Source organism: Oryx dammah, unplaced genomic scaffold, assembly GCF_014754425.2.
Source record: "Oryx dammah isolate SB20612 unplaced genomic scaffold, SCBI_Odam_1.1 HiC_scaffold_18, whole genome shotgun sequence".
NCBI lineage: Eukaryota > Metazoa > Chordata > Mammalia > Artiodactyla > Bovidae > Oryx > Oryx dammah.
Genome location: NW_024070202.1, coordinates 89,239 through 103,786, shown reverse-complemented (window position 1 = coordinate 103,786; position 14,548 = coordinate 89,239). Strand labels below are relative to the sequence as shown.

The 14,548-nt window shown below is 44.9% G+C and overlaps 1 pseudogene; it reads left to right on the top strand.

The window, feature by feature from the left end:
• LOC120878245 overlaps positions 1-13,090 on the top strand; it is a 139,922-nt pseudogene extending 126,832 nt beyond the window's left edge.
• Positions 13,091-14,548: the final 1,458 nt, after the last annotated feature.

The window sequence follows — 14,548 nt, the reverse complement described above, 5'->3', positions numbered from 1 at the left end:
CCTGAATTCTAACTCAGCCAAGATGGTGACATGAGCCCACCATTTTATCTTGATCTACCAGCTTGCCAGACAAAGTTGCTATTGCTTGCCCCAACAACTCATCTCCTGATTTATTGGCCTATCCTGCAGGAAGCGATGTGGCTGGGTAACACAATGACCCTACCTATGTCTAAGGCCTTCAGGTCACTGGTTGGTGCTGCTGTATGTATCACAGTTTGCCAGAGATCTCTTCCTTGCAGACGAGGCAAAGACTATGCCAGTTGTAAATTAGCATAGCTCTCATACTCAGGTGTGTGCTGTTGAGGAGGGCAAAAACTTTTCCCTTCTAGATTCATAAGACAGATTAACAGGAAGAAAAGCAAACAAAAGGTTAACAACATGTATACTTCTGTACATATGGGTGAGTCCCAGAAAACCTGAGTTACTCATCAGAATGGTTGAAACCCTCACCTTAAATGCCATCTTCAGCTAGAGACAAAGGAGGATGTTGTGGGTAGTGGTTTGGGAATACAAAATGGAGGAAGGTGATTCACACGGAGATGGAAAAACAAGGGTTTGGAGCTCTCTGTAAATATTTGAAGTTCCCGTGACCACACCTGGGCCACATTTTTTTCTTGGTAGCTCTGGTAGCTCTCTTCCTGGTCCAGCCCCTTTATCTAAACTATTCAACAGTTAAGGAGGTAGTCAGAAGAAAGACTTTGAGACTTTTGTTTCTTAAAAATACTGCCTAAAGTCATCCTCTTGACAAAGAGACACATTGTAGAGTGAAAAAATTTTGCTTCCTTACGATGGCCTGGATCAGGTAGAAAAGGTTAATACAGAAACCCAAGGAGGAAGCCACCTGCTTCCCAAAATAGTCCCTAAAGTTTTGGGGGACTTGCTTAGATGACTGATCTAAGACTTGGGGGACTTTAGCTGAGACCAATTTCTTTTGCTAGGCAAGGGTCTTGCTGATTAAATGTTGCCTAAGACAAGCCAAGTACTGCATTTAGGACCCTTTTGTTGACCATGATGACTCCTCCATTTCTTCTGAGGGATTCCTGCCCACAGTAGTAGATATAATGGTCATCTGAGTTGAATTCACCCATTCCAGTCCATTTTAGTTCGCTGATTCCTAGAATGTCAAAACGTTCACTGTTGCCATCTCCTGTTTGACCAACTCCAATTTGCCTTGATTCATGGACGTGACATTCCATGTTCCTATGCAACATTGCTCTTTACAGCACCGGATCTTGCTTCTTTCACCAGCCACATCCACAACTGGGTATTGTTTTTGCTTTGGCTCCATCTCTTCATTCTTTCTGGAGTTATTTCTCCACTGATCTCCAGTAGCATATTGGGCACCTACAGACCCAGGGAGTTCCCCTTTCAGTATCCTATCATTTTGCCTTTTCATACTGTTTATGGGGTTCTCAAGGCAAGAAGACTGAAGTGCTTTGCCATTCTCTTCTCCAGTGGACCACATTTTATCAGACTTCTCCACCATGACCCTCCTGTCTTGAGTGGCCCCACAAAGCATGGCTTAGTTTCATTGAGTTAGACAAGGCTGTGGTCCATGTGATCAGATTGGCTAGTTTTCTGATTATGGTTTCAGTGTGTCTGCCCTCTGATGCCCTCTCACAGCACTTACCATCTTACTTGGGTTTCTCTTACCTTGGACGCAGGGTATCTCCTCATGGCTGCCCCTCCTGACCCTGGACATGGAGTAACTCCTCTCGGCCCTCCTGCACCTATGCAGCCGCTGCTCCTTGGATGTGGGGTTGCTCTTCTCGGCTGCCTCCCCTGACCTTGGGCATGAGATAGCTCCTCTAGGCTGCTGCCCTGACCTCAGGCGTGTGGAGGCTCCTCTGGGCCACAGCCCTGACCTCGGGCGTGGGGTAGCTCCTCTCTGCCATCGCCCCTGACCTTGAACATGGGGTAGCTCCTCTCAGCCGCTGCTCCTGACCTCAGACGAGGGGTAGCTGCTCTTGGCTGCCACCCCTGAGCTCGGACATGGGGTAGCTCCTCTCGGCTGCTCCTGTGCTGACACAGCCTGGCACTCTTGGTTGCCACCTCTGACCTTGGATGAGGGGTAGCTGCTCTGGGCCATGCTTCTGCATGGTCCGTCAAAGCCGGCATGCTTCTGTGTGGTCTGTTGCAGCAGAAAGGACACCCCAAAAAGATGTCCTTTTCATTATTGGGGATTGGAATGCAAAAATAGGAAGTCAAGAAACACCTGAAGTAACAGGCAAATTTGGCCTTGGAGTACAGAAAGAAGCAAGGCAATGGCACAAACACCCTCTTCCAACAACACAAGAAAAGACTCTACACATGGACATCACCAGATGGCCAACACTGAAATCAGATTGATTATATTTTTGTAGCCAAAGATGGAGCTCTATACAGTCATCAAAAACAAGACCAAGAGCTGACTGTGGCTCAGATCATGAACTCCTTATTGCCAAATTCAGACTTAAATTGAAGAAAGTGGGGAAAACCACTAGACCATTCACATGAACTAAATCAAATCCCTTACGATTTTACAGTGGAAGTGAGAAATAGATTTAAGGGACTAGATCTGATAGAGTGCCTGATGAACTATGGACTATGGTTCATGACATTGTACAGGATGAACTATGGTTCGTGACATTGTACAGGAGACAGGGATCAAGACCATCTCCATGGAAAAGAAATGCAAAAAAGCAATATGGCTGTCTGGGGAGGCCTTACAAGTAGCTGTGAAGAGAAGAGAAGTGAAAAGCAAAGGAGGAAAGGTAAGATATAAGCATCTGAATGCAGAGTTCCAAAGAATAGCAAGGAGAGATAAGAAAGCCTTCCTCAGCAATCAGTCTAAAGAAATAGAGGAAAACAACAGAATGGGAAAGACTAAAGATCTCAAGACAACCTAGATGTCCATCAGTAGATGAATGGATAAGAAAGCTGTGGTACATATACACAATGGAGTATTACTCAGCCATTAAAAAGAATACATTTGAATCAGTTCTGATGAGATGGATGAAACTGGAGCTGATTATACAGAGTGAAGTGAGCCAGAAAGAAAAACACCAATACAGTATACTAACACATATATATGGAATTTAGGAAGATGGCAGTGATGACCCTGTATGCAGGACAGCAAAAAAGACACAGATGTGTATAGCGGACTTTTGGACTCAGAGGGAGAGGGAGAGGGTGTGATGATTTGAGAGAATGGCATTGAAACATGTATAATAACATGTAAGAATCGAAATGCCAGTCTATGTCTGATGCAGGATATGACACGCTTGGGGCTGACGCGCGGGGATGACCCAGAGAGATGTTGTGGGGAGGGGGGTGGGAGGGGGGTTCATGTTTGGGAATGCATGTACACCTGTGGTGGATTCATGTCAATCTATGCCAAAACCAATACAGAATTGTAAAGTAAAAATTAAAAATAAATTAATTAATTAAAAAAAAAAAAGAAAATTAGACATACCAAGGAAAAATTTCATGCAAAGATGCCTCAATAAAGGACAGAAATGGTATGGACCCAACAGAAGCAGAAGATATTAAGAAGAAGTGGTAAGAATACACAGAAGAACTGTACAAAAAAGAGCATCATGACCCAGATAATCACGATGGTGTGATCACTCACCTAGAGCCAGACATCCTGGAATGTGAAGTCAAGTGGGCCTTAGAAAGCATCATGATGAACAAAGCTAATGGAGGTGATGGAATTCCAGTTGAGCTGTTTCAAATCCTGAAAGATGATGCTATGAAAGTGCTGCACTCAATATGCCAGTAAATTTGGAAAACTCAGCAGTGGCCACAGGACAGGAAAATGTCATTTTTCATTCCAATCCTAAAGAAAGGCAATGCCAAACAATGCTCAAACTACCTCACAATTGCACTCATCTCACACGCTAGTAAAGTAATGCTCAAAATTCTCCAAGCCAGGCTTCAGTAATATGTGAACCGTGAACTCCCTGATGTTCAAGCTGGTTTTAGAAAAGGCAGAGGAACCAGAGATCAAATTGCCAACATCTACTGCACCATAAAAAAAGCAAGAGAGTTCCAGAAAACCATCGATTTCTCCTTTATTGACTATGCCAAAGCCTTTGACTGTGTGGACCAAAATAAACTGGAAAATTCTTCAAGAGATGGGAATACCAGACCACCTGACCTGACTCTTGAGAAACCTATATGCAGGTCAGGAAGCAACAGTTAGAACTGGACATGGAACAACAGACTGATTCCAAATAGGAAAAACAGTATGTCAAGACTGTATATTGTCACCCTGCTTATTAACTTATATGCAGAGTACATCATGAGAAACACTGGACTAGAAAAAGCAGAAGCTGGAATCAAGATTGCCGGGAGAAATATCAATAACCTCAGATATGGAGATGACACCACACTTATGCAGAAAGTGAAGAGGAACTAAAAAGCCTCTTGATGAGAGTGAAAGAGGAGAGTGAAAAAGTTGGCTTGAAGCTCAACATTCAGAAAATGAAGATCATGGCATCCAGTCCCACCACTTCATGGCAGATAGATGCGGAAACAGTGGAAACGGTGTCAGACTTTATTTTTAGGGCTCCAAAATCACTACAAATGGTGACTGCAGCCATGAAATTAAAAGATGCTTACACCTTTAAAGAAAAGTAATGACCAACCTAAATAGCATATTGAAAAACAGAGATATTACGTTGACAACAAAGGCCCGTCTAGGCAAGGCTATGATTTTTCCAGTGGTCATGTAATGGATGTGAGAGTTGGACTGTGAAGAAAGTTGAGTGCTGAAGAATTGCTGCTTTTGATCTGTGGTGTTGGAGAAGACTCTTGAGAGTACCTTGGACTACAAAGAGATCCAACCTGTCCATCCTAAAGGAGATCAGTCCTGGGTGTTCATTGGAAGGACTGATGCTGAAGCTGAAACTCCAATACTTTGGCCACCTCATGTGAAGAGGTGAGTCATTAGAAAAGACCCTGATGCTGGGACAGGTTTGGGGAAGGAGGAGAAGGGGATGACAGAGGATGAGATGGCTGGATGGCATCACCGCCATGATGGACATAGGTTTGAGTGAACTCTGGGAGTTGGTGATGGACAGGGAAGCCTGGCCTGCTGTAATTCATGGGGTTGCAAAGAGTTGGACACGACTGAGTGACTGAACTGCACTGAAGATAAGACAAAAGGATTTGGTGCTCATCCACTTCAAGTTTCCTTGGATTGGTTGCAGTGGCTGAATTGCAACCTAAATCTCTTCTAGGAGCAAGAGAGGAAACTGTGGGGAAATAAACTTCCCTGGGATTTCTCAGAGGCTCTTTGTCTCTCACATCTCCAGCCATTCATCTAATTAATTGCTCCAACCTGAAACGATTCATTATCTCATCTCCCCAAGGAGACTAAATATTATAGCTCAGGGTAGGTCCTCCAAAGTCACTCTGTCTCATTAAGAATTTATATTTCAAAAAAAAAAAAAAAGAATTTATATTTTAGCAGGGATGAGGCCAAGATCTGGCTCCTTGAGAGATTTTGTTACCAGCCAAGCCTATGAATAGTTACCACATTAAAAAAAAAAAAAAAAAAAAAAAAACGAAAGAAAGAAAAGAAAAAAATCCAACATAGGAATAAAAATACTAACCTTCTTTCCCTTGTGCTTAGTCTGGTTTCTCTTGCTCACAGGATGATACTTGCAGAGGCCTTGCTCCCAGCACTTCAAACCGCAGTTCCTGGTGTGAACCTGCTTGGCTGACACTCCTGCTTGGCGTAAAGGGGCCGTGTGCATAGACACTTCACAGGACACCTTAATGCAAGATGGCCACGAGCCCTGTGAGCCCCATTACCTGGAACCGCTGCACCTGTCTCTGCTCCCAGAGCCCTCCAACTCCACCCCTGCCCCGCTTATGGCCTGTGGAGCAGCCCCGCCTCTCGTGGCCTATTGGAGAGTGTGGGCTGCACAGTGGGGTGCCCACCTTTCAGTTCCTTTGAGCCTCAACACAATCAATTCAATTGGCAGAGTGACACTGGGCAGAAGGACCCTTTTGGGTTGGGTAACAGCTTTACTTACATATCAAAGGCCAGAGTAAGGAGGAGCTCCTTCCCAGGAGAGGAAAATGTCCTTCACAAGCAGCAGGGAGAAGGTTTCCTGCCGTCCTGCACCTGCTGGTTTGGAACAACTGACCTGCTCTCAACACACAGCCCCAGGTGCAGTCCTGGGCGAGGGGACAACACCTGTATGTTTACTGTGAGATATTTAGTAAGAACTGTGTCTCTGATCACAGTAACCTGTCCATGCTTTCAGGATAAAAGGAATGAATATTGAAAGCCCAGCCAAAAGAGAGTGTCTCAAAGAGGTGAGTGACAGTGAATGCCAAGAGGAAGGAAAATTCAGACAAACAAGGACTTGAAAGGTGTGGCTTTGATTCAGCAACGTGGAAGTCATCAATGACTTGGGAGCAGTTTTGAGGAAAAGAGAGGGAAGACAGTCTAGAGTTGCTAGAGATACAGGTAAGCCTTTCAGGAAGTTTGTTGTGGGACCTAAGATTGTCTGGAGCAAGTGAAAGGGGAAGAGCAGGGTGAGAAATTTATAGAAAGGAAATTTGAAATCATCAGAAGATACATATTAGTGATATAAAGTAGTAGGATCACTGGACACTGCAACACTGAGACTTGAGTCACATGGAGAGAGTAAGGGGTGGGGGGAGGAAGGATCAGCAGTCTCACATAAAACTGGAGTTCTGCCAAGTCAGACACTGAGAGGACAGAAGGAAAAGGGGATCAGGATTAAGTGAGCATTAGTAACTTGTCAGCTCTTGGAATTGTGGAGAAAAACACTTCCTCCACCCTCTTAGGTTCAGTGTTTGGGAATCTGCAAGTTAAATTGTTAAAAACAGATAATCATGAGAAAAAACACTTAATAGCTTTCTAGCAGTCATGTACACATGTGACATTTGGGCCATACGGCTGAGCACAGAAGAATTCATGCTTTCAAACTGTGGTGCTGGAGAAGACTCTTGAGAGTCCCTTGGACAGCAAGGAGAACAAACCAGTCAATCTTAAAAGAAACCAACCCTGAATATTTTCATTGAAAGGACTGATGCTGAAGCTCCAATACTTTGGCCTCCTGATATAAAGAGCTGACTTATTGGAAAAGACTCTGATGCTGGTAAAGATTGAGGACAGGAGGTGGTTAGAGGGCAGGAGGTGGTTAGATGGCATCTTCGACTCAATGGACATGAATATGAGCAAACTCTGGGACATAGTGACAGACAAGGAATCCTGGCGTGGTGCAGTCCACAGTCACAAAGAGTTGGACACAACTGATCAACTGGACAATAACAACAACATGCAAAGCTTCACACAGAAATGTGACTTGAAGGGGAAGCTACACTGGGAGTTGATATACTACTTAATAAATGACAAGGGGCACTAAGCACAGTCGGCGGCGGCGAGCCAGCACACTAAGCACAGGCGGCGGCGGCAAGCCGGTGCACTAAGCGTGGCTGAGAAGAGCTACCCCACGTCCGAGGTCAGGGGCAGTGGCCTAGAGTACCAGGCTGCGATGGCACAAGAACGGCTAAGAGGAGCTACCCTGCATCCGAGCTCAGTGGCGGCCGGGAGGAGCTACCCCTCCTCTGAGGTCAGGGGCGGCATCTGGGAGGAGACATCCCGCATCCGAGGTCAGGGTGACGGCTGGGAGGAGCTACCCTGCATCCGAGGCCAGTGGTGGCCGGGAGGAGAAACCCTGCTTCTGTGGTCAGGGGCAGCCTGGAGAAGCCATGTCGCACCTGAGGCCAGGGGCGGTGACCATGAGGAGCCACCCCAAGCCCGAGGACAGGGGCAGCAACTGGGAGGAGCCACCCATGCCCGAGGCCAGGGCCGGCGGCCAGGAGGAGCAACCTGAGGAGCGGTGGCTGCGCAGGTACAGGAGGGCCTAGAGGAGCTATCCCACGTTGAAGGTCAGGAACGGTGGCAGTAAGGAGATACCCCTCGTCCAAGGTAAGGAGCAGAGGCTGTGCTTTGCTGGAGCGGCCATGAAGAGATACCCCAGGCCCAAGGTAAGACAAACCCAAGTAAGATGGTTGGTATTGCAAGAGGGCATCAGAGGGCAGATAACTGAAACCACACTCACAGAAAATTAGTCAATCTAATCACAGGAGTAAGCATCTTTTAATTTCATGGCTGCAGTCACCATCTGAAGTGATTTTGGAGCCCCCAAAAATAAAGTCTGACACTGTTTCTACCGTTTCACCATCTATTTTCCATGAAGTGATGGGACCAGATGCCATGATCTTCGTTTTCTGAATGTTGAGCTTTAAGCCAAATTTTTCACTCTCCACTTTCACATAAATCAAGAGGCTTTTAAACTCCTCTTCACTTTCTGCCATAAGGGTGGTGTCATCTGCATATCTGAGGTTATTTATATTTCTCCCGGCAATCTTGATTCCAGCTTGTGTTTCTTCCAGTCCAGCGTTTCTCATGATGTACTCTGCATATAAGTTAAATAAGCAGGGTGACAATGTACAGCCTTGACATACTCCTTTTCCCATTTGGAACCATTCTGTTATTCCATGTCCATTTCTAACTGTTCCTTCCTGACCTGCATACAGATTTCTCAAGAGGCAGGTTAGGTGGCCTGGTATTCCCATCTCTTTCAGAATTTTCCACAGTTTATTGTGATCCACACAGTCAAAGGCTTTGGTATAGTCAATACAGCAGAAATAGATGTTTTTCTGGAACTCTCTTGCATTTTCCATGATCCAGCGGATGTTGGCAATTTGATCTCTTGTTCCTCTGCCTTTTCTAAAACCAGCTTGAACATCAGGGAGTTCATGGTTCACGTATTGCTGAAGCCTGACTTGGAGAATTTTGAGCATTACTTTAGTTGCACGTGAGATGAGTGCAATTCTGTGGTAGTGTGAGCATTCTTTTGCATTGCTTTCCTTTGGAATTGGAATGAAAACTGACCTTTTCCAGTCCTCTGGCCACTGCTGAGTTTTCCAAACTTGCTGGCATATTGAGTGCAGCACTTTCACAGCATCATCTTTCAGTATTTGAAACAGCTCAACTGGAATTCCATCACCTCCACTAGCTTTGTTCATAGTGATCCTTTCTAAGACCGACTTGACTTCATATTCCAAGATGTCTGGCTCTAGATTAGTGATCACATCATCATGATTATCTGGGTCATGAAGATCTTTTTGTACAGTTCTTCTGTGTATTCTAGCCACCTCTTCTTAATATCTTCGGCTTCTGTTAGGTCTAGACCATTTCTGTCCTTTATTGAGCCCATCTTTGCATGAAATTTTCCCTTGGTATCTCTAATTTTCCTGAAGAGCTCTCTATTCTTTCCCATTCTGTTCTTTTCCTCTATTTCTTTGCATTGATCACTGAAGAAGGCTTTCTTATCTCTTCTTGCTATTATTTGGAACTCTGCATTCAGATGCTTATATCTTTCCTTTTCTCCTTTGCTTTTCACCTCTCTTCTTTTCACAGCTATTTGTAAGGCCTCCCCCAGACAGCCATTTTGCTTTTTTGCATTTCTTTTCCATGGGGATGGTATTGATCCCTGTCTCCTGTACAAAGTCACGAACCTCCATCCATAGTTCATCAGGCACTCTACCTATCAGATCTAGGCCCTTAAATCTATGTCTCACTTCCACTGTATAATCATAAGGGGTTTAGATTTAGCTCATACCTGAATGGTCTAGCGGTTTTCCCTACTTTCTTCAATTTAAGTCTGAATTCGGCAATAAGGAGTTAATGATCTGAGCCACAGTCAGCTCCTGGTCTTGTTTTTGTTGACTGTATAGAGCTTCTCCATCTTTGGCTGCAAATAATATAATCAATCTGGTTTCGGTGTTGACCATCTGGTGATGTCCATGTGTAGGGTCTTCTCTTGTGTTGTTGGAAGGGGGTGTTTGCTATGACCAGTGCATTTTCTTGGCAAAACTCTATTAGTCTTTGCCCTGCTTCATCCCACATTCCAAGGCCAAATTTGCCTGTTACTCCAGGTGTTTCTTGACTTCCTACTTTTGCATTCCAGTCCCCTATAATGAAAAGGACATCTTTTTTGGGTGTTAGTTCTAAAAGATCTTGTAGGTCTTCATAAAACCATTCAACTTCAGTTTCTTCAGTGTTACTGGTTGGGGCATAGACTTGGATAATTGTGATATTGAATGGTTTGCCTTGGAGATGAACAGAAATCATTCTGTCGTTTTTGAGATTGCATCCAAGTACTGCATTTCGGACTCTTTTGTTGACCATGATGGCTACTCCATTTCTTCTGAGGGATTCCTGCCCACAGTAGTGGATATAATGGTCATCTGAGTTAAATTCACCCATTCCAGTCCATTTTAGTTCGCTGATTCCTAGAATGTCAACGTTCACCCTTGCCATCTCTTGTTTGACCACTTCCAATTTGCCTTGATTCATGGACCTGACATTCCAGGTTCCTATGCAATATTGCTCTTTACAGCATCGGATCTTGCTTCTATCACCAGTCATATGCACAACTGGGTATTGTTTTTGCTTTGGCTCCATCCCTTCATTCTTTCTGGAGTTATTTCTCCACTGACCTCCAGTAGCATATTGGGCACCTAATGACCTGGGGATAAGCATAGGTACAACTTAATTTTTCTCATGAGGAGATAAAGAGAAAAATTAACCCACTGCTGGGCATACACACCGAGGAAACCAGAATTGAAAGAGACACGTGTACCACAATGTTCATTGCAGCACTGTTTATAATAGCCAGGACATGGAAACAACCTAGATGTCCATCAGCAGATGAATGGATAAGAAAGCTGTGATACATATACACAATGCAGTATTACTCAGCCATTAAAAAGAATACATTTGAATCAGTTATAATGAGTGGATGAAACTAGAGCCAGAGTGAAGTAAGTGTGTTGGAAGTATTGAAGTATTATACAGGGTGAAGTAAGCGAGAAAGAAAAACACCAATACAGTATACTAACACATATATATGGAATTTATAAAGATGGTAATGATAACCCTCTATGCGAGACAGCAAAAGAGACACAGATGTATAGAACGGACTTTTAGAGGGTGGGATGATTTGGGAGAATGGCATTGAAACATGTATACTATCAGGTAAGAAATGAATTGCCAGTCTATGTTCTATACAGGATACAGGATGCTTGGGGCTGGTGAACGGGGATGATCCAGAGAGATGATATGGGGTGGGTGGTGGGAGGGGGGTTCAGGATTGGGAACTCATGTACACCCGTGGCTGATTCATGTTAATGTATGGCAAAACCAATACAGTATTTTAAAGCAAAATAACGTAAAAATAAAAATTACAGAAAAAAGTCAATGGAATTTTAAAAGAAGTGAAGGGTTTCAAGGAGGAGAGTGATCTCAAATGAGGTATGTGTTTTGAACTGTTATTCAGGCTCCTGGATGGAAAACAAATTGATTCAAGTCAGGTGTGTGTGTGTGTATGTGGGTGGCAGCGGGGGGTGGGATGGGGGGCGTGGGTTCTATTTCCAGTTTCCTGGACCTCTAGTAAGATGGTGGTTGCCTTATCCCAGTCCTCCACATTCACCAGATAACCAGAGCCTGTGCAAAGCTGATCATCTAAGGTGTGGTGTCCTCACAGAAGGTTATAGAAACCTCCAGGGGCTTAAATAAAAACCCGAATGCTGAAACCAGAGCTGTGAGCATTAAGCAATACAAAGATGGGGTTACCCTGAGGCCAACACCTACATCACTGTGGAGAAACTACACCAGGGGCACATGTGCTGAGCTGGTTCCCTGGAATAGGTTAAAGTGGTCTCAGATTAAAAGGCTCCCAACTCTTCTTGGCAAAAGCAAAACACATCCTTTCTGCAGGGAGAACCCTCTACTACAGCTCTCAAGATTCCCAGAGATAAACATCGTGTGAACATGAGCTCACAATCAAAGGTCACCATAACGTATGTGGGAAAGGACCACTTATGAAAGTCAGAAGAAGCCAAAACAACAGAATTAGATCCCAGATATTGGAATAATCAGACACAAACTTGGGATAAAGATTATTAAATGTTTACTTAAAAAAAGATGGAAATAAAAAGTGGGCAAGCAAGCAACAAGAAGCTTTCAGAAATGATCATGCAGGACCAAATAGAATGTTTGAAAATGAAAAAAAAAATCAATGTCAAAATAAAAGCTCACTGGTAGATTAGATATAGCTGAAGAAAGAATCACTGACCTGGAACACAGAGATATGAAAAAGTACCCACAACGTGCCATGTACAGAAAAGAAAATGGAAGAAATGAAAGAGAGGTTAAGAAAAGGAGGAAAAATGAAAAGATCTAATATCATACATCCAACTGAAAAGGCCACTGAGGGGAGAGGCAATATTTTACAAAGAATATCTGAAAGATTTTCATAGGACACAAATCTATATATTCAGCAGGCATGATATTTCTAAGTGCAGTAAGTAAAAGGAAAACAGCATCTATGCCCTACGATGCAACAATTCCATTCTTAGGAACACCAGCACTGAGAACAAAAAATGGGGATCCCCAGCGCCCCCCCCCAGGGCTTACCACTATCCTGACTTGAAACAGTGACCCTGGGGGATGTGTTCTGGGTGCTGGTGACACAGATGTCTCCAATTCATCAATTCTTCCAACTGTATACACGTGTGAATTTTTTTGTGTGTGCATATAAGACTTCAATAAAAAGTTAAAATGAAAGAAATACACACCTAAACACACCAAAGAAAAACCACAAATGATGGAGAAGCTAACAGCAACCAGAGGACACAACTCAGATCACCTCCTGTGGGGACAGAATAACAGCTTCTAAAAGACGTCTGCATCCAGAACATGCAAATGTGCTATTTCATAGCAAAGGGGAATCAATGCGACAAACATAATTAAAGCTGCTAATTCACTGCCCTTAGATGGAAAGAGTGCCTAGACTGTCCACTAGGGCCCTCCACTGTGGAAGAGCAGGCAGTAGACTGGGAGTCAGGATGGAGCATGAGGAAGACCAACCAGTCACTGCTGGTGTCAGAGGAGGGTGTGGATCAAGAACGGGAGGCCTGCAGAAACCTTATAGAAGCCGAGCTTCCAGAAAGGAAGGCAGCTGCCAATACTGAGATTCCCACCCAGTTGTAGCCACTTCTGATTTCCAGGCTCGAGCTTTGTGAAATCCTAAGTTATAATGATTTAAGCCTCTGACTTCCTGGTAACTCATCACTGCAGCAATGGAAAATGATGCTCACACAGAGCAGCCTGCCCAGGTCAGAGGGCAGAGGGCAGCCTTCAACTGCACATCAAGGTTTGTGCTCCTACAAAAACCAGCCTTCATAAATGGGAAAGAATCTGAGACATTATCAGATAAACAAAAACTGAAGAAATGTACTCCAAAGACAGTTTCATGAAAGGTCACACATCAGAGTGAAGAAGGTGGTCTCATAAAGAAGGCATCTAACCAGGCATACACGCTGAGGACCATTCAGTAAAACACCCAGTCTGGAGTTTTAAAAACCGGCCATGTCCAAATGCCTTCAACCATCTACCAAGACAAACCCAGGAGGAAACATAAGACCTGAACAGACTTGTAACAAGGGTTACAGATGCCGGAGAATGGAGCCTTCTCCACCCAGCCCCTGGGGTCGAAAGCTGCAAACACCTGTCTTACTCCTGGCTGCACCCCCAGCTGTGACAGCACACAGCAGGTGCCCAGGAAACCATGTCTAATGATCCAGGTACCACTGAGACTGGAAGTGTGACATTAGCTGTGGGGCCAACAAGCCAAGGTGTGCCACGAGTCAGGAGAAGCAGGGAGAGGCCCAGCACAGCCCCTGGGCCTGGGGGCTGGGTGGAGGATGAAGACAGCACTGGGCTCCTGTGCCTGTCCAGAGGAAGTGCCCAAGACAGATGGCAGAGAGGGCATGTGGCCACTGGGCTGCTCCCCCACGGAAGGCCTCCGTGTGTGCCAGGGGCCTGATGTGGACTCGCAGGTCCACTGGGCCCAAGACCAGCCTTCGATTACAGCTGCAATTGCAACAGTGGGTCCACACATTCACTTGAGGCTCTCTGCCACTTGTGAGGCCCAGCACCACCTCTGCTTCATGGAGCAGGGAATTCAGAAGTCAGCCCACCAAGACCAAGGCTCCACGTTGTTGAGGGACCCCCGTGTCTGAGGCAGAGGCCTAGAGAAAGGTCTAGAGGGTGATAAACAGTCCAGGCACCTCGGGGAGAAATGAGGGGTATCTGCAACAGAGCCTGGGGCTACTGGCTATGCCAATATTTTCTTTCTTAAGCCGGGTTGTGCATTGACATTTATTCCTTGGCTTATCATAAATCCCATGTAATCTGTTTTCTGGTGAAGCAATGTGCCATGGTTACCCTGAGGGCAGGAGCTGGAGCCTCAGCTGGACACACCTGCATGTGAAGTGAGCCAATGTCCTCTGCCCAGACAAGAGACACAACAGCTTAGGAAGCCTCTATCTCCACAGGATGCAGGGAGCTTGTGGCAGTGCTGTGTGGGTGCTCATGGGGTGAAAAGACACTGTGTAGAGAGCGTCAATCACAACACAGAGCTGTGCCTGCCTGAAGTCACCTGGGTCA